The sequence below is a fragment of the Stegodyphus dumicola genome, chromosome 11 (assembly GCF_044657685.1).
Source record: "Stegodyphus dumicola isolate Sdum_Otavi_A_Nest chromosome 11, ASM4465768v1".
NCBI classification, from domain to species: domain Eukaryota; kingdom Metazoa; phylum Arthropoda; class Arachnida; order Araneae; family Eresidae; genus Stegodyphus; species Stegodyphus dumicola.
The window spans coordinates 51,118,224-51,140,419 of NC_140778.1; the positions used below are offsets into that span (position 1 = coordinate 51,118,224).

The 22,196-nt window shown below is 30.6% G+C and overlaps 1 long non-coding RNA gene across 1 annotated transcript in view; it reads left to right on the forward strand.

The window, feature by feature from the left end:
- The window catches only part of LOC146993973 (uncharacterized), a 68,901-nt gene extending 47,299 nt beyond the window's left edge, over positions 1–21,602 (forward strand). The window contains exon 2 of the long non-coding RNA XR_015043947.1: positions 21,342–21,602. This is a non-coding gene — a long non-coding RNA (uncharacterized LOC146993973). The remainder of the gene's footprint in view (positions 1–21,341) is intronic.
- Positions 21,603–22,196: the final 594 nt, after the last annotated feature.

The window sequence follows — 22,196 nt, forward strand, 5'->3', positions numbered from 1 at the left end:
ATAGAATTAAAGAGAAAGTATTATCACATGAAACGAAGCAACTTACATTGAAAGAAATGTTTAATAAAGTAAACAAATAAATATTAAGCTTTTTCTTTTTGTAAATTTTGATACCCTTTAGATCATAATTGTTCTTTATTTCATAAATTACGGTTTCATATTTTTAATTTTGTAATTTCTGCATGCCATCTTACCAGATTTAAACTGATGATCTATAATCCGGAATCGCCGAAGTCCCAACGAGTCCGGATTAACGACTTTTGACTGTAAAAACATACAGTTTAATTTAAATATTAAGAAAGTGTGATGAACAAAACTGATTTAAGAGGATTAATAACATATTCCTAATTTTATAGCATAATTCATTTAGAATTTTCCTTAAAGCAGCTTTTTTGCATAATGGAAATAATTACACCTCTAATTCTCTTGACCTTTCTATCCATCTAACGTTTAAATCTATTTTAAAACGGTCATCTTTGTGGAAAACATTCTATGGAAAACTAACTCACATTTACATTACACTTTGGGAAAACCACCAAAACCTCATGCAGCTAATTTTTTCAATCCTTAAGACGGGAGTTAAACTACAAGTATTCTGTAGATTCCCTAATACTTGGGTAAAACTACAAGTATTCTGTAGCCACTTACTGGTTTTCCTAGATCATAATTTATTATAGGAAAAAAGTTTCAAAATGTTTTTTTTTTTTTTTTTTTTTTTTTTGTAAGAAGTGAACAAAGATACACACAAGAAACATTTTTTCGATAATGTTTTATTACATATAATGAATAAATTAATTATATTCAAATTACATGACTACATGAAAACACAATAAAAAAGCTATCCTTGCATTATTAAGATTCCTTAAAAACTATACCTTTTGCTAAATATTCAATTTTATGAATCTTAAAATAGAAAGCTGTACTAAAATTTTTAATAAGCTACAGTTTTAGGATAAAACTTACATTCTTACACTTCAAAGCACATTTTATTTGAATTATATTTTCTAAAAACTGTGAATAGACAATAAACTACAGTCACAAAATATGCAACAATTTACTGTTACTTATATAAATAAAATTAATCAAACCAAAAAAGACAAAAATTAAAATGATCAACAAATTTTAAATATTTATGACCAACCATCAGTGAAAACTGCTGGAAAAATATTCATTTTAGAAAGTCAACCCTAATGAAAATTTGCGATAATTCAAAAATTATAAAAATTAGCACAATGGTTTTTGTGGTAAGATTTTTCCAAAGCTAAAAATATAATTAAATTTTTGGTAAAATGATTTCAGTTTTTATGTGCAAGTAAACTATAATACTAAATTATAATTGTTACCCATAATAAAATAAGTTTATGATCATTGAGAAATTAGAAACATAATTATAGTAATTACAGTTATTTAAATAAATTCAACATAATAAGCTTTCTGAACACATTTTTAAAACTTTATATTTTATTTAAAATTACTAGATTTTGTTGTATATTTTTAATTTTGGTGTTATAAATTTCCATTAACAGAATTATTATATATTTATATAAAATTTCTCAGGGTCAATGTGTTGTATTTTATATGTGTTGGGTACCTGCTCAGTGATGATTACAAGATGTACACAAACATCGTTTATTCTACATTGCTCATCTACTATACTATATTACAGTTATGGTTAAAGATAATAATAGATACAGTTACAGTTACATATATAACATTTCCCTTTTTTATAAAAAATAATAATAGTAGTAAAATTAAACATATTCTTTTAAATAATAAGGTTTCTTAACAGTCCTACCAGATCGAGTGACGTAGTTATGTCCATTTGAAAAATTTGATGATACTATACCTCTTTCACTATTTGGTGACACAACACTTCTGTTAGATTTTGAAGGACTCACAGGCACATCTAAATTTGTAGTGCTCCTACTATTTTCATGTATCTCGGGTTCATCTATAACTTCATTCTCATAGTTGTTTTGTATTGCAAACTCTTCCTGATTAGTTCCTTTAAGAAGGTCTCTTCTGTTCCTTTCTACAATTCTTCCATCTGTTCTTATAATCCTATATGAACGTGGTCTTTCTGCTTCTTCTATAATTTTCCCTCTTTCATTTAGTTTTTTCCCTTTCTCTTTTATGTAAACATGATCTCCTGTTTTCAGTGGTTTTAATGGTCTTGCATTCCTATCATAATAACTTTTTTGTAAGGTTTGTCTCTTCAGTAAGTGTTGTTTATGGTCTTCATATCGTTTAGCTTGGATGAAATTCTCTTTTATAGGCATCAATCCATTTACTTTTCTTCCAAACATCAACTCTGAAGGTGACTTAATTTCATCTGAAATAGGAAAGTTACGATATTCCAGTAAAACTAAATATGGATCTTTGTTGTCAACTACAGCTTTTTCTAACATTCGCTTGACAGTTTGAATATGTCTTTCAATTATTCCATTAGACTGTGGGTATTTTGGACTTGAAGTTCTGGTTTCAAAATTCCATTTTCTTGCAAAATCTTTATATTTCCTGCAATTATATTGTGGACCATTATCCAAATATACTATTTTCGGAATACCATGTCTTGCAAAAATTGATTTCAATTGCTTTATCACTGCTACACTTAACAAATCTTTCAAATGTCCAATTTCAACATATTTGCTAAAATAATCTATAACTATTAGATAATCCCTTCCTTGAAAGTAAAAGAGGTCTGTTCCCAATACTTCCCATGGACCATTAGGTATTTCTTTAGATATCATTGGTTCTTTAGTATTAGCTTTTTGTAAACTTAAACATGTTTGACAATTCAGTACCAAATCTTCAATTTCTTTGGACATTCCTGGCCAATATAATATTTCTCTTGCTTTGATCTTGCATTTTACTACTCCTAAATGACCATAATGAATTCTGCTTAACATATCTTTTCGTAAACTTCTTGGTACAACAACACAGGAATTTTTAAATATTAATCCATTTGCTTCTGATAGTTCTTCTCTGAAGTTAAAATATGGTTTTGCCAGTTCTGGAACCATACATTTTTCATCTAGCCATCCAGTTTTAATTAATTTTCTTAAAACTTGTAGTTCTTCATCTTTTTCTGTTTCCAGTTGAAAAACTTCCATTTTACCATTAGACATTGGTATACCTTCTACAACTAATCCAACATGAGCTTCTATTTCTCCTTCAAAGAAATCAGATCCTTTATCACACAATGATCTTGATAATGCATCCGCTATAAAAAGTTCTTTTCCTGGTTTATATTTTACCTCAAACTGATATGGCTGTAATCTTATACGCATTCTTTGTAGTCTTACAGGGCATTTATTTAATGGCTTTTTAAAAATTGATTCCAGTGGTTTATGATCACTTTCCACAGTAATATTTTTTTCCAAATATATACTGGTGAAATTTCTCACACGCAAATACAATAGCTACAGTTTCCTTTTCAATTTGAGCATAATTCTTCTGTGTATCTGTTAATGCCTTAGATGCATATGCCACTGGTAAATTATTCTGCAGTAAGTAAGACTGCTCCAAGTCCTTCTTGAGATGCATCTACAGATAAAACTACTGGCAAGTTTATATCATAATACTGTAAAACTGGTTTATTTACCAAGACATCTTTTAGTCTTCTAAATGCTTTTTCATGTGTTGCATTCCAGTTCCAGATAACTTGTTTTTTCAACAAAACATGATGTCAATTCTGATACATTAGGTATAAATCTAGAAACATATGTAATCATTCCTAGGAAAGTTTCTAATTCTTTCACATTTTTTGGTGGTTTTATATCTAGAATAGCCTTAATTTTGTCTTCATCTGGTTTTAAACCATCTTTAGAAAATATATGTCCCATATATTTCACTTCATTCAGCCCAAATTTACATTTATTTAAATTAAATTTAACATTCTTTTCTCTGGCTCTGTCCAACAACTTCTTTAATCTTAAATCATGTTCTTTTTTATCTTTACCCCAAACTAATAAGTCATCTATATATATTTGAACTCCTTCTAAATCACTAAAAATTTCAGAAAAACTTCTGTGGAAAACTTCTGGTGATGAACTCAGTCCATATGGCAACCTTAAAAAACAATATCTACCAAACGGAGTGTTAAATGTTGTAAATTCACAACTTGAATTTGACAGTTTAATTTGCCAAAATGCTTTGTTTGCATCTAAAATACTAAAGACCTTTGCATTTGTCATTTGAGATGAAATTTCTTCAAAGGTTGGTATGTGATAATGTTCTCTCAGTATATTTTGGTTAAGATGCTGAGGATCTAAACACACTCTTAAATTTCCATCCTTTTTCCTTACTACCACTAATGAATTCACGAATTCTGTTGGTTGGTTAACTTTCTTTATAATACCATCTTTTTCCATTCTTGCTAATTCCTTTTTTAATGGATTTAATAAGCTAAGTGGAATTTTCCTACAGGGTTCTATTTTACCAACAGCTCCTGGTTTTAATTTAATATGATATGTATATCCACTTAAATTCCCAGTTCCTTTAAACAAATCTTGATATCCTTTTAAATTCATCCTTGTCCCCTTTCGATGTTTCACATAATAATTTACATTTTCCAACTACATCAATTGTAGTACCATTGTAATTATTTAAAGTGACTTTTGATTTAGTCAAACATTTCTCTCTTAAATTTAATTGTTTAAATTTAGGCAATGGTAGCACATTACACTGAGCTCCAGTATCCAACTTAACAAATAAATATTTAGATATGTTTACTTTTAGTTTTTCAAACCATTCGGTTTTATTTTTAGAAAATGGATTTGTATCTTCTACTGACCCTAAAATATATTCATTACCATTATTATGTAACTCATGCTCTAAATTATTCTGTATAACATTAACATTTTTAAAAGTGCACATTTTAGAAAAGTGATTTTTCTTTTTACAGTACAAGCAAATCTTATTATAAGCAGGACAGTTGTATAACTTATGAAAAGTTCCACATTTTCTACATGGTTTTGGATTATTGTACTTATTTCCTTGATAGTTTGAAGAAGATTTAGTACTTTGTTGCTTTTGTTTTACATGAAAGTCTTTCTTACAAGGCTGACTTTTTTCCTCTGAAGGTCGAAATTTATTACGTTTGATAGCTTCTATTTTATGTTCTTCAGTTAAAGTTTTCAGCTGAAGTTCTGCTAATTCAGAAGCTTTACACATTTTAATACATTTCTCCAATGTTAACTGATCTTCCTTTAATAATCTATCTTTGAGATTTTTATTTAGAATTCCACTTACTATTCTATCCCTTATTAAACTATCTTTTAATTCTGCAAATCCACAGTTGCTACTTAATTTCTTTAAATCGGTTAAGAAATCATCAAACGATTCACCTACATGTTGTGTTCGACAGAAAAATATATGTCTATCAACACTTTCGTTTGCTTTCGGTATGCAAAAATTTTCGAAAGCTTCAATTACTTTGTCAACATCCTTCTTATCTTCTTCACTTAAATTAAAAGTATTAAATTTTTCAAGTGCTTCTTCACCAATTATATGCAATAAAATAGCTACTTTAATTTCAGGTGATTTAATAATACCACCAGACGCTAACATATAAATTTGGAATTTTTGTTTCCATTTCTTCCAATTTTCGCTTAAATTTCCTTCGAAACTTAGATTACTTGGTGGCTTTAATCCATCCATATTTAATTTAGGACTTTAAATAGTTTATATATACGTATTTTTAGCCACTTCCAATCAAAATAAACAACTCACTTACCAGCGATATAAGTTTGGATTTCACAGTAAACAACTTCCCATGATGTTTTTGTTTAGAACATCTTTACGGAGGCTGCATGGTTCTTCAAAAAAGATTTTCTTTTTTAATCAACAATGGGCTGGGCCATGTGTTGTATTTTATATGTGTTGGGTACGTGCTCAGTGATGATTACAAGATGTACACAAACATCGTTTATTCTACATTGCTCATCTACTATACTATATTACAGTTATGGTTAAAGATAATAATAGATACAGTTACAGTTACATATATAACAAAAACTGTCTGCCTTTATTAAGCAGGTTTAACTGTATTAGATATCAAAGCAAACACTCTCTAATTATCTCCCACACTTATGTAAATAATTTTTTTAAATTATTTCAATTGAAATTTTCACTTTCATCTAAACCCCTCAAGAATATAAGCTAAATAGCAAATTAAAACAACACAGCTCATGCCGTCATCTTGGGTTATGTTTAGGAAAAGATATTGTCCATTTATTTGTTACATTTAAAATATTATGTAAATTCTTCCATGATGATGTTACTGATTTCTGTACTGATTTCTGTACTTGATGCAGTTACTGATTTCTGTACAGAATATACATCTAATGGATCATAAACCTCCAAATTCCTTTCATGAATATAAGCAACAAACAAAACCCAATGGCTATTATTAATAAGAGCTGGAATGAAAACAAATTTAGCACATAGCATCTTATTTTTTGTCCATAAATTTTGATACAAAATGTCTCACTGAAATAAAACTTGTCATCCTCACGGTTACAAACAGTACAGTTACAAAAACAACAAAATGAAATTCAGCACGCATCAATCATAAGTAAAAATAAAATATAAACAAAATAATAACTTACGTTTGCAACTATTTGAAAGACACAATTTTTCACAAAAACTAAGTATTTAAGATATTTTATTATTTTATAATTGATGAATCAAAGTAATATCCTTTTTATCTTCATTTGAGAACACATTACCTCATCATAAATATTCATCTAAAATGTGTATGTAGGAAGTATTTTTGTGTTTTTTCTGAAAAATAAATTCAGAAAGGTTTCACTGCATGAAACTTATAATCTTCAGTTCCCAAAATGTTGAGTAGATACTAAAAATTTAGAAGAGCTAAAAAATATCGAAAATCATACTATGCAACCAACTCCAGAAACTACCTGTTATTTTACACATGCTGGTTCATAAAGACTGGCCAAGTTTCACAAATTAAGAATATTCACTCAGGCAATCAGATTCCTGTATTACTCCATAGAAATAGCACCTTAGAAGTAATGTCTCTTTCAAAGTCCAGACATCATGCCAGCAAGACCTGCACATTAAAATTCAGAAATATTCAAAAAATACAATTAGGTGTTTATCATGTTTCAAAATTAGCAAAGCTTTTGAACAAAAAAGAAATTATTTTAATGTTACATTTATAAGAAATTATTTAATGAGATTATTTTTAAAAACTAATTATTTTATTAATTATAAATTAACAAGGGTTTGTTTTACAGCATTTATGTTTATTTACAAACATAAACATATAGCAGTTCTTGCTTTTGCTCTGTATTCGAGGAAGCATATTCTTTGGATGTACAAACCATAAACTTGCTACACTTTATTTTTTCAGATAATAAAGTGTTTTCTTCAGGTTTTCAATTTTTTCTCAGTTACAATTAAAGACAGATTCTAATACTAGAAACCTGAAAATAAGAGACATGGTGCTGTTTACAACAATGCAAAAATAATGAAGTAATTTGAAAACAGAAATCTAGAAATCAATTTTTGACTCTTAACCTATATAATCTTTTATGGTAATGGTAACAAACATGGAAAAGTAAAAAAAATAATGTATGGGTGTCAAACTATTGGGATAAGAGAAAAGTTTAATCAGTTTTTTTCTATTATGTGGGCATTGAACCCATAAAATTAAATTCAGAGCCAATATAAAAATCAAACCATCACATAAATAATTCATTGGAAATTTAGATCATTAGACATGTATTGTTTTTCCAAATGCAAATAACAACTACACTTATTCATAAGGCATTCAGTAAGATTTGAGGTAGATTATGAATGCTGGGGTTACCAGGGTAGAATACATTTATCTTTTCTGCTGCATGGATAGCCACAACATATTTCAAAACGGTAGTTACAGATATGGAACTATTCACCTTTTGTTTGTACTTATCACAGATTAGCGAACAAGGCATAGTTTAAAATCATTATACACACAATGTGATTTCAAAAAATTAAATTAGTGATTATTAAAATGACATAACATAAATTCTGTTTTAAATGACAATTATGCTTCAGAAGAAAAACTACTCCATTACAGTAAACATGAGTGAATTATGAAGTCCGAGACTCAGTTCAGCCACGCTTGATCTGTTGATTTTCTCTTTGTTTTCCTAGTCAGAAAACCACAGCCAACTTGAGCTGCAGGCATCAAACTTGCTCACTGAAGCAAAATTGGTTCAATCTGTCTATTAAACGCTTAAAGAAAGGTACACATGCATTATCTAACAGAAGTGATGTCTTCATGGATGAATTTCCAAGGGAAACTTACATTTATGTTACACATGGAGAAAATCACAAACATGTCTATGCATCAACTCTTTGCGAGAGCTTGAAATGCCACTAATAAGGAATTTTATGTTATCATTAAGCATGCTTTAAATTACCACTAATAATCAATTTTATTTTCATCCTTACTGAGGTTAAAATTTAATTGGAACATATCAATTTTATAATGACAACATGCTAACTTTATTACTGAGAAAAAATACAATAGTATCACTTTGTACACAGTTTATATACACTTTTTAAAAGATGTAAGAAAAAACAAGTACTATAAAAAAATTAAAGACATTTCCCACTTTAAAGACTACAGTTAAAAAAGAACGAAAATTATAAAAATTATTTTTTAACACCAAGTATTGTCCACTAAAACTTTAAAAAAATGTATTTGAACTTGAGTGGATGAATAAAAAGTATTTTATTAACAATTAAAAATTTGAACAAGATATAGGAAGAGTGTGAGCTACTAATAGGAATGGAAAAAAACAAAAACAAGTAAAACAAGTTAACATCTTATCCATGTTAATTCGTTGAAGCAAATAATATAATGGTATGAATGCAAGCATATATTTCATTTCAGCCATATGTGTAACTTCTTTTATTGCCAGTACGCATTTCTACTTAGTGCAATTCTGTTTATAAATAAAATTAAATAAATCACATACAATAATGTGATTGATTCTCAAACAAAACTACTAAATTCAATGCTAATTCAAATATTTGCATATACCTCTGACATATTCATTTATATTTAGAGATGCATTGATAATTAATTCTCTACGTAAACATAATCTCATAGTTATTTCGTAACAATCAGTTAGTGAAGATAACTAGTACAACCAATGAATTTTATAATTAATACTAAAACTATTTATAGTTTTGTGATTAGCTTGTTACTTTGTAGTGGCCCAGTTAGTGCATGAGAAATAATTATTTTTTTTTTCATATATTTGTTCATATATTTAATTATTTTATAAAATTAACTTTAATATTTTGTTAATATTCATATTTATATTTAAATTTCTTCATGCTGAATGGCAACTAGTTCTAGTTCTGATTCATGATTGCTAGGTTTTGGTTTCAAAACGTTGCTCGTAGCATCGCATTTCGATAGCTGGAAAATAAAATGCAATAACTTAGCTATTTGTTTATAATTCATGCTGTTACTAGTCATAAATTAATTTTAAACATTAGTAGCCAAGGCTACATCGTGGTGACCCTGATTAATTTTCGAAATGTCAACAAATGACTCTTCTGAAACTGCTATGAAAGATACGATGCAGTCACCGGAGCTTCATAAGGTGAGTGTAAAAATACCTCCTTTTTGGATTGATAAACCGGAAATATGGTTTTTTCAAGTTGAAGCTCAGTTCAGAATTAGTAATATCGTTTCAGAAGAAACGAAATTTAATTATTTAGTTTCACAGCTTGAACCCAAGTTCGTCGAAAATATTTGGGACATTGTAACGAACGATAGTGCCACAAAATATTCGGATGCTAAAATTAGGTTATTACATTTATTCAAAGAAAGTGAAAATGTACGAATTAAACGTTTGATTACTGGTATCGAACTTGGAGACATGAAACCAAGCCAACTTTTGCAGAAGTTGAGATCAGTTGCTACTACAGATGTGTCTGAAAATCTAATCAAAACTTTATGGCTGGAGAAGCTACCTGACTCAATAAAAAATATATTATTAATTAGTGATGAAGATGTAACCAAGTTAGCGTCTATGGCAGATAAAATTAGTGATATGAATCGGAAACCAGAAGTATTTAGTACTAATGCTCCTTCCGTTCCCGAAAATGAGTTGTTGCAAAGAATTACCTTTCTTGAACAAAAAATTGATCAAATAACCATTCGCTCAAGACGCAGGGACTCTGATTTACGTAATTCACGTTCACGATCTCGACGCCGATCTCGTAAACGATATGACCCTACTGGCAAATTTTGTTTTTATCACTGTAGTTTTGGAGCAAAATGCATTCCAGAGAAATGCAAGCCTCCGTGTGCTTGGGTAAAAAACGATTTCAAAAACCAGGAAAACTCGAATCTGCAGTAGACGTTCAGCGGCAAACGCTGCTGAAATATGAAGAAAATATGAAGGATTGTCGCAAATTTCGTTTATTCGTTCGTGACCGAAGATCAAATTTGCACTTTCTTATTGATAGCGGAGCTGACGTAAGCATAATTCCTGCTACTTCACAGAATAAATGTAAAACTGAATATAAACTGTATGCAGCTAATGGCACACATATTTCCACTTATGGCATAAAAACGCTAACTCTTGATTTGGGATTACGTCGTGATTTTCAGCTTCCATTCATAATTGCTGATGTCACAAAAGGTATTTTAGGAGCTGACTTTCTTCACAAATATAAATTGCTTATCGATATAAATAAGAAAAAATTAATTGATGGCGTAACACAGCTTTGTGTCCACTGTGATGTCGCTGCTATTTCCAGTGATTACTCAGTAACCACATTAAATAAATCCATAAAAATTTTCGATTTACTGTCGAAATATCCCGAAATTTCTAAACCTAACCTTTTTCCTACACAAATTAAACATGGTGTTACACATTTTATTACGACTGATGGTCAACCCGTTTATTCAAAGGCACGACAGCTCGATCCAAAACGCTTAGCTATAGCTAAAGAGGAATTTAAATTTATGCTTGACAATGGAATAATTCGTCCATCAAACTCCCAGTGGTCAAGCCCCTTGCACCTTGTTACGAAAAAGGATGGTTCATATCGTCCTTGCGGAGACTACCGACGATTGAGTGCGCAGACGATACCTGATCGATACCCAATTCCTCGCATTGAAGATTTTCATCATATTTTAAGAGGTACAAATATTTTTTTCTAAAATTGATTTATTCAAAGCTTATTTTCAAATTCCCATTGCAGAAGAAGACAAATGTAAAACGGCTATCATCACTCCTTTCGGTTTATACGAATTTAATGTAATGAGTTTCGGTTTAAAAAATGCTCCTGCAACGTTCCAAAGATTTATTCACGAAGTCTTTAGAGGATTAGAATTCGTTTTTCCCTATTTAGACGATATACTCATTGCATCCAGTACCCATGAAGAACACGAAAATCACCTTAAATTAGTTTTCGAAAGATTACATACATTTGGGTTAAGAATTAATGTTTCAAAATCTGTCTTTGCTGTTCCCCAAATCGAGTTTCTATGCTACCTAATTACACCTAAGGGTTCCCGTCCTTTGCCAGAAAGAGTTCCAGCTATTACTAACTACAAACGACCAGAAACAATTCATGAACTTAGAACCTTTCTTGGAATAATTAACTTTTATCGTCGTTATATAAAGGATGCAGCGAAGAATCAAGCATTGTTACATGCGTATCTCAAGGGAGCTAAAAAGAGGGACAAACGTAAAATCGAATGGACTGAAGAAGCTGAAAAACAGTTTGAAACGTGCAAGAATGACCTGGTGAACACGGCACTGTTGTCTTTTCCCAATTCTGAATTACCTCTGGCGTTATTTACAGATGCTTCAGATACGGCGATTGGCTCAGTGTTGCAACAATATGAAAACTCCTCGTGGAAGCCAATAGCATTTTTTTCTAAAAAATTAAGTGATACTCAGCAAAAATATAGCACCTATGATAGAGAACTATTAAGCATATATCTTTCAGTTAGACACTTTAAGCATTATCTAGAAGGAAGAGTATTTACAATTTATACAGATCACAAGCCCTTAATATTCGCCTTTCGTCAAAAACTTGACAAAGCAGCACCTAGACAGGCTCGCCAACTTCAATACATCTCCCAGTTTTCGACTGATATCAAATATGTAAAAGGTGAGAATAATATTGTGGCGGATACATTATCTACAGTTAATGAAATTTCATTGATAGATTTCGATAAAATAGCTGATGAACAAACTCAAGATGAAGAACTGAGGAGTTTGCAAACCACTACTTCCTTGAATTTCAAGCAATGTTCTCTACCTTCGGGGAAATATTTGTGGTGTGATACATCAACTAAACATGTTCGGCCGTATATTCCTCAGGCTTTCAGAAAACACGTCTTTCAACGAATTCATGGTTTATCACATCCAGGAATAAAATCGACTATGAAATTACTGACATCAAAATTCATTTGGCCTAACATAAAAAAAAGATGTACAGTTGTGGACAAGAACCTGCATTCCTTGCCAAAAAGCTAAAATCAGTCGGCACACCAAAACAAAATTAGGTGAGTTTGAAGTACCACCAGGAAGATTTTCTGTCATCCATATCGATCTCATAGGACCACTTCCACCATCTAAAGGGAATATTTATTGTCTTACTTGCATAGATAGATTTTCGAATTGGATGGAAGCAATTCCTTTAGAAAATATTTCCGCTGAGAACGTCGCAAGAGCCTTTTATAGCAACTGGATTGCGCGTTTCGGAACGCCAAGTAAACTCATTAGTGATCGTGGATCCCAATTTAAAAGTGATACATTACGAGCTTTGTCCAAAATCTGTGGCATCAGTTTACAGCACACTACTGCCTACCACCCCTCGTGTAATGGCAAAGTTGAGCGCCTTCATCGAACATTAAAAACAGCATTAAAAGCCCACAACAACATATCTTGGACGGACACGTTACCAACAGTACTTTTGGGTTTGCGTACTGCTATTCAAGAAGATACCAATCATTCTATCGCGCAAGTAGTTTATGGCCAGAGTCTCAGACTTCCTGGAGAGTTTTTCAGCGAACCAAGTATCCAGACAGCATCGGAGACTTTTGCTAATAAACTCCAGAAACAGATGGAAGTTGTTGGACCGAGACTAATTCGTAAAAATTCATCTGAACAGATATTTGTCCATAAAGACTTAAAAACTTGTTCTCATGTGTTTCAGTGAATAGATCGGGTAAAAAAACCTTTGGAACCTCCTTATGAAGGACCATTTCCTGTTATCGATCGCAAGGACAAATATTTTACTATTAGCATAAAAGGAAAACATGTTAATGTATCCCTGGATCGCTTGAAACCAGCATATATTTTAGCTGAGCAAAATTCTCAGTTGATACAACCTGACTACACTAATTTGCAGAGACCGGACTCAAATTCGGATGTGAATCAAAAACATTCTCGCACAGGCAGAACTATACGTTTACCTGTTATTCAAGGACTGACTAAATTATTTTGATAGTCGTTAACACTGCAATACTAGTTACTACCTATTTCTCCATCTTCGTAACGTAACTTAGTTACTGGTGGGGGAGTAGCGTAGTGGCCCAGTTAGTGCATGAGAAATAATTATTTTTTATTTCATATATTTGTTCATATATTTAATTATTTTATAAAATTAACTTTAATATTTTGTTAATATTCATATTTATATTTAAATTTCTTTATGCTGAATGGCAACTAGTTCTAGTTCTGATTCATGATTGCTAGGTTTTGGTTTCAAAACGTTGCTCGTAGCGTCGCATTTCGATAGCTGGAAAATAAAATGCAATAACTTAGCTATTTGTTTATAATTCATGCTGTTACTAGTCATAAATTAATTTTAAACATTAGTAGCCAAGGCTACAACTTAAAATATAAAACATATTCTGATACAAGTATTTTGTACATAAGTGGATTTTATGTATTTGTACTAAGGTAATTTATCTGGTAGACATTATCCAATAAAGGTAGCTGTTTAGAATGACAATCTCTATCAGATAAGAACTAATAAAAATAATGAAACATGCAATTAACATTAACAACGAGTTTTTTCTAACTGTATGGTTAAGTTTAACCTGCAAATAACTTAAATACTACTAAATATATTCATACATAAATATAAATATTGTGTTTGTCTGAAGGAGATAACATGTTCGCATGTGTTCTACTTTATATTTGTATATGAATAAACCTGCATTCTATGTGTTTGTAGACACACTTATATGCATTATTTTGAGTATTAAAGGCAGGGATATTTCTTAGAAAAGCTTATTGCATAGCAAAACAAATAATTTGCAGTGAATGACATATGATTATTTAACTCTCTGATTACTTATGAAATACAAAGGAAAACATATTTAAAATAATTTTGGTACTTCCATATTAACAAAATCATCTTGCTACAATTTGATGTTTTTTTATTATATAAAATGGTAAAAGTCACTTATTGGCTGCATGGTGGTGATTTTCAAACATTTTTTTTTTTTTTTTTTTTTTAAGAAAGATACCCAAACTAACAATATTTCTCATAAGTTTACGACCACATGAAAAAAGAATATACTTCAGCAAATGAAAATATAAATTTTAATTATTAAATAAGGATGGTGTGATACATTAAGAGAATGAAACATTTATATTCATCCCCAATTCCTGGAATTTTCTTCCGCTATTCGTCTCTCCAAGAATAAAGCGATCTGCTTTGCCTCAGAAAGATATCATAGACTCAGCATAGTGCAAACTGGCTATCTACCAAACTCATTTCCTTATTATTCCAATTAGAGAAATTCTGAAAAGATCCTGCATTTTTATACCTATGCTTGATGTACTAAGTATTAAAAATATAAACTAAAAAGTAAATCTAAAAATATTTCAGGAAAAGTTAATTTTTAAGAACTTGTATCAAGTGGTACTGGTAACACTCATTCCATAACCTTTTTTTTATTACATGTAATAGTTAATATTTGATATAAATCAAAATAATATTTTCAAATATGGAAAAAGTCATACAAATTATAGAATACTTATAGCTAAATATTGCCTTAGATTCAATACATTTATTTCTTTATCTTTTAAGGCTGTAAATGAATGACAGAAAACATTGATATCAATAGTAAAAAAAAAAAAAGATTTATTAAATACAAGAGAGTACAACAATATTACTTTAATTAATCCCATGAAATAAAATTAAAATGATCTGACAAAATTATATTCTGTTACAAACATAATTTTGCCAGATTAGAATTCTTATTTCTGTTAGAGGAGTCCTGTTTGAAAGCATCAATTGAATATAATTTTCACACAGAATATCTCTTGAGTTAAAATTACAAAAGGGAAAATAAACAGCTGAACTGCAAAATCGCCAACTTATATGGCACGTATCGATGTCTACATGGACAAAGTCAAGTGAGTGTGCAATGCCAAGTTTGTGCAATTCTCTGATGTTTTTTTAAGTGAAAAAGGTCAATGTGTACATGGATACTGAGTTTGTGCAATTCTTTGAGCTGTTATTTTCGAGTTGCTCAATTTTAAGAAACGCACAAAGCAGTGGGTGATTCTGCACTTTCCCCCAACAAAGTACCAAATTTTGCGGATTTTGTTTCCTATTCTTAACTTGTATTATAAAAGAAATATTTCACCATGCTCCCTCAGTGAATTTCAAAATAAATTTAGGCTTCCATTTCTCTTAATATTGATCTGCACAAATACTTCCAAAACAAAGCAGGAAATACAAGATAAATATGAGACTCTCCTTTGGCACATGCATATAGTACAGTCAAAAGTCGTTAATTCGGACACCCATAATCCGGACCTCAAATCTACAAACTTTCTGCGCATGCGTTGCGTTGACGCATGCGCGTAAGACCTTTACCGCTGCGAATTTGCGTGTGCGCGTGCGCAAAATACGTTTACGAATGCGCGTTTAATGTATTACGGACGGGATAAGCTAAGCTAAAATTATCTAATTATCTATTTCAGTTAATGTTGCAGATTGCGTTGTTCCTTAATCTTCGAATTGGATCCGCATTATTATTTTTTGCAGACTGTTAGAGCAATTTTATAAAAGTAAGCTTGAACTTTCGATTATGTCAAATAGAATTTCCGATATATATTTACTAATATGTAAAGGACATACAAAGCGAAAGTATCTTTTGGAGTCCATTAAACAAAAAGTGGAATTGCTGCAAAAAATGGATGAAGGTATATCCTTTGTTTATCTAAACTTTACGTTTGTTTATCTAAACTTTGTTTATCTTTAACGCCGCGGCGGCGTGCAATGAATTGAAAGTTGATCCGTCAGCACTATCCTTATCTAAAGGGCAGATGTTTTTATTTTATTTGGCTTATAATTGCTTACTCAATGTAGTATTTCATCTCGTCTTTGATATGATTTAAATCAAATGCCTCGTCATTATAATTCGCTTCCGATAGCGAAGAAAGTGACAGAGGTTATTGAAAACGAAAAAATTTCGATTGACAAATTAGTCCGTATTCTCGACATTATAGGACTGGAACAGCGGAACTTCGTAACTGAACAAGAAATTATGTCTGTTTAATAGAATTAAAGAGAAAGTATTATCACATGAAACGAAGCAAAACTTAAACAACTTACATTGAAAGAAATGTTTAATAAAGTAAACAAATAAATATTAAGCTTTTTTTTTGTAAATTTTGATACCCTTTAGATCATAATTGTTCTTTATGTCGTAAATTACGGTTTCATATTTTTAATTTTATAATTTCTGTATGCCATTTCACCAGATTTAAAGTGATGATCTATAATCCGGAATCGCTGAAGTCCCGACGAGTCCGGATTAACGACTTTTGACTGTATTAATGCATACAGAAAGCCAGTTTGTGTCCTTGAAAATTTAAAATTATGTTTTCTCCTAGCAATTCAAAAACGTTTCTTAGAGACACATTTAGTAAATAACCGCTTCCTACATTTATGGAAAAGATATTTTCTAATTACCTTCTTATATATTTATTTATACACAATGGATTTTTCTATGCATAGATATATGCAAAAATTTATTAAAAGCTTACTTGAAGTTGAGAAACATATTTTTATGCCTAATTACAGAACTACATTTAAATTTTGTGTTAGCATAAAAACAGCCAAGTTTAATAAAATGCACTTGCAAGATAAAGCATGCACATGGTGAAGAAATATTTAACCATTCTTCAGAATTTCAGAACAAGAAAAATTTGAAGATGGTAACATGAAAGTCAGCATATTTCGCAGGAACCAGATCTCAAAGTTAAATACTTAATAATAAACAAATGAGATATAAGTATGAACATAACTGAAACATTTGCATTTATCCATGAGCAAGAAAAAGGGTATATATATATTATAAAAAATTAGTTTTTTAAAAAATTTAATTTTTAAAAAAAAAAGTTTAATTTTATACTTGACTTTACTTGCTTGTTTCTCAAAAGACTTCATTAGTATTTTCCTTTTAGAACTTTATTCTTAAATGTTAATTGCAACTTCCGCTTGATAACTCTGTCTCCTGCCTACTCAACAGTCATTCACTTATGCATTAAAAAAAAAAAAAAAAAAATTGTTTAGTTTAATTTGCTAAATTAGTGAATTTATTTTCATGGACTGGTTTTGCACTTGATTTGCTTATGCTTCTGAATTTAAATGATATTGTAGATTAGTTCGAGAATTAACTCTTTTATATGTTTGCACATTTAAAGAAAATTTTTTTTGGCCTTTTTTCTTTTTTTAGGCTTTAAATTTGCTTTTTTACTTTTATACGTGTTTGTTAAAATTTAAATTTGTTTAAATTTAAATTTAAATATATATGTATGTATATATGAAAGCAATAAATAACCTTAGAACAATTTTTTGGTTTTTTACTGATGAAAAGTTAAAAGTTACTTATCGGGTGCAAGTTGGTGGTCTTCGCACCTTTATTTCAGAAAGATTCCCAAACTATAGATATTTATTATAAATTGATACAAATTATCAATATATCAAAAGAAAATATACAGTACAAAGTCTGTAATCCAGACGTCCATAATCCGGACCTCAAAGCTACAAACTTTATGCGCATTATACGTTTGTATAATGCATTTACGCATGTGCATAATACATTTAAGCATGCACGTTTAATGTATAATGGTTATGGTTAATGTATAACGGTAATGTTATTGCATAAACACCAAAGTCCTTAATTACTAAATTAAGGTACAGTCAAAAGTCGTTAATTCAAACACCCATAATCCGGACCTCAAAGCTAAAAACTTTCTGCGCATGCTCCACGTTGACACATGCGCACAGGCGTTTATGCGTGTGCGTAAGACCTTTACGACTGCACAAATGCGTGTGCGCAAGTGCAGAATACGTTTTCGCGTGCGCGTTTAATGTATAATGGACCGTATAAGCTAAAATAATCTATTTCAGTTAATGTTGATGATTGCGTTGTTCCTTAATCTTCGAACTGGATCCGGCTTATTATTTTTTGCAGACTGTAAGAGCAATGTTATAAAAGTAAACTAGAACTTTCGATTATGTCAAATAGAATATCCGATGCTGGAGCTCCCAAAGGATCTACAAAACGAAAGTATGTTTCGATGTCCATCAAAGAAAAAGTGAAATTGCTGCAAAAAATGGATAAAGACATGAAGAAGGTGACAGAAAGGTTAGTGAAAACGAAAAAATTTCGATTGACAAGTTAGTCGGTATTCTCGGCACAGCAATTACGGGACTTGAACAGCGGAACTTTGTAACTGAACAAGAAATTATGTCTGTTTATAGAATTAAAGAGAATGTATTATCACATAAAACGAAGCAACTTAAACAACTTACATCGAAAGAAATGTTTAATAAAGTAAAGAAATAAATATTAAGCTTTTTTTTGTAAATTTTGATACCCTTTAGATCATAATTGTTCTTTATTTCATAAATTACGGTTTCATATTTTTAATTTTAGAATTTCTGCATGCCATGTTACGAGATTTAAATGGATGATCTATAATCCGGAATCGCCGAAGTCCCGACGAGTCTGGATTAACGACTTTTGACTGTATAAGCTAAACTAAAATTAAAGAACAGTATAAGCTACGCTAATATTATCTAATTATCTATTTCAGTTAATGTTGCAGATTGCGTTGTTCCTTAATCTTCTAATTGGATCCCGCTTATTATTTTTTGCAGACTGTTAAAGCAATTTTATAAAAAATAAGCTTGGACTTTCAATTATGTCAAAAAGAATTTCCAATGCTGGAGCTGCCAAAGGATATAGAAAGTGAAAGTATGCTTTGATGTCCATCAAACAAGAAGTGGAATTCCTGTAAAATATGGATAAAGGCATATCTTTCTCAAAATTATGCGAGGAGTATGGCATTGGAAAATGAACTGTATACAACATAAGCAAAAAGAAAAAGGAACTTTTTGTGGATTCCGACACACCATTTGCAATGACTAACAGAAAAAGGGTTCGTTATGCTAAAAGTGACGATCATGACAAAGTGATGAATGTTTAATAAAGTAAACAAATAAATAGTAAACTTTTTTTGTTAATTTTGATACCCATTAAATCACAATTGTTCTTTATTTCATAAATTACAGTTTCATATTTTTAACTGTATAATTTCTGCATGCCATCTTACCAGATTTAAATTGATGATCTATAATCCGGAATTGCCGAAGTCCCGAGGAGTCCAGATTATGGACTTTGTACTGTACTTGAAATTAGAAATTTGAATTATAAAATAGGATTATCATACCTGCCAACCTCTAAAGATAAAAATTCAGAAGATTTCTCCAAAATTCAGAAGAACACGAAGAATTAATATCATGCTTTGATATTAAAAAAATAACTATTTATAGAAATAGAAAAAAGAAAATTGTACTGACATTAGTAAATCTCAATTAAGTAGTAACTAAATTTATTAGGAAACATAAAACAAGAACTTAATGTTACACAAAAAAATTATTGCAATGAATTTAGAGTGCATTGGCTTTAGACAAAAATTCTTTGGAAACAATTAGGGAAGCACTTCCGCAGAGAACCCAGTAAATGTAAACATCGCCAACTTTGGCAATAACAGTTCAAACCTGGTAACCCATCGGATTTATCCTATTCGCTTGTTCGAAGTTTGCGACCATTCCTCATGCGTTCATTTTGTTGAATTATCACTGTCGTTGTTCGCATTTGCAGATTTATATTATTGTTTTCTTATTTATTATTATTTTTTCTGAATTTTTTAACAACGAATAGATAGAAATATTTTCGTTGATATATGCGGGTTCTCGGTTCGCGATGAAAGGAAGAAAATACGGCAGGAAAGGTGAATGCTAATTTGTAACACAGCTGTTCATGTTGTGTTCTTAATTATTAACAGCTTTAAGAACCATGAGGTTTCCAACCTCTAAAATAATTTGTTTTCGTAGGCCGCAAAATGTGCATGTACATGTGTTTGCCGCAAAATGTGCATGTGCATTTTAAATAATTAAGAAATGCTTTTATTTTTATTATTGGTTATTGTCATCTAAAATTATGAGAATAAATCAATTTTTATGGCTTAAAATTTAACAAGATAATATATTGTTAATGCTTTTCTAATAATAACCTTTCAGAGGATGGCAGGTGTGACATAAATAGATGATTAAATTGAAATAAAAAATATTATTGATTATCTAAGATGACAGAATACTTCGATGCATCACTATGGTCATCAAAATTGGCAAACCACTGCTGGTGTAAGGAATATATTGTTTTCTGTGTTAACTGGATTTTAAGACAAATTTTTTTCGTATATCACGCTTAACTGGTTAATTTATGTTTTTTAAATGAATTTTTATTTCCGTTAAAAATCCTTATATATTGTCTTATGCTTAATATATTCTTTTCTGTGCTAACTTGAATTTAATACAAATTTATTTTCGTATATCACGTTTAACCGGTTAGTTTTACATCTACATGCTTATCATCTGTGAATTTTTACTACAATATGCTTAATATATTGTTTTGTCTGCTAATTTGAATTTACATGCACTAAAAATCACGTTTACAGCTCGGCTTATCGTGGATGAACGGCGAGCTTGGCGAGTAAAAGTGCAACGGCGCCAACGGGTTCTCTGCGGATGAAAACCCACAATTAGTTTCCTCATAACATTTAGCAATTTAAATGTTTTCTAGAGTTTCTGGTGAAATTGAAGAACGAAACATAGTTTTGTTTTTCTTCACAAAAGTGAAGACTCTCTCGCACTCAGCATTACTGTGTGGAATTACGAGAATAGCACATAAAACTCTTGCTAGTCTATCATATTTTGGTGTTCCATCAGCTCTTTTTATTCTTTTTAAGGTACCAACAAGGACATCAAGCCTATCTTCTCCAGAACTGGCAAAGTCTTCAAACTGTACAGCAGAAAATTGGTTCTGTAGTTCATCTAAAGCATCATTATGGCATTCATTTTCTTTAATTGTTAACAAAAATGGAAATTTATCAATAAAAAAGAATCTTTTCAAAAGATGAATTTTCAACTTGTTTCAAATTTGCCACTTCAGCAATTAAAAGAACTTCATTTTGCAAAGGAAACTTCCTTACAGGCTGAGGAAAAGTACTTTCTGACACATTGAAAAAATTCTTTTTTCTCATGATCTTTCAAAGAATTTACAAGTTCCCTGGTTTGATATTTCTGAGCAATCTTGGAGTCGGGAAACATCCGTCTGAAAAGTTGACCGGCGTGATCGGCAGCGCTTAGGGGCACGTTGTGTTCGATGAGGAATGCAGTAAACCAACACACTCTGCCAAAATGACATCGGCATCCGAATTCGTAGCCGAATTTCAAAAAAATCATCCACTTTTTTTGACGTTGTCGAAGCCGAAGCATTAACTTCATGCTTTTTAGACTTAACAGGCTTCACAATGTCGCTTCTTCCACCGTGACTTATTATGAAGTCACACATGCACACGTTGCAAAATGCATAGATATTTCCTTTGAAGGATTCTTTAATTGTTGGAAATTCGGCTTTGTAGGCAGGCCGAAAATATTGAGAATACGTTTTTTTTTTTAACTCATTTCGTAACAACGACGTATTAAGAAAATTTGTAGCACATACAAACAAACAAAAAAAAAAAAAAAAAAAAAAAAACAGAATGTGACAATCCACGCTCGCTGAGTAATTCCCTTGCTGCTGAAGCGAACGCGAAAAAAAT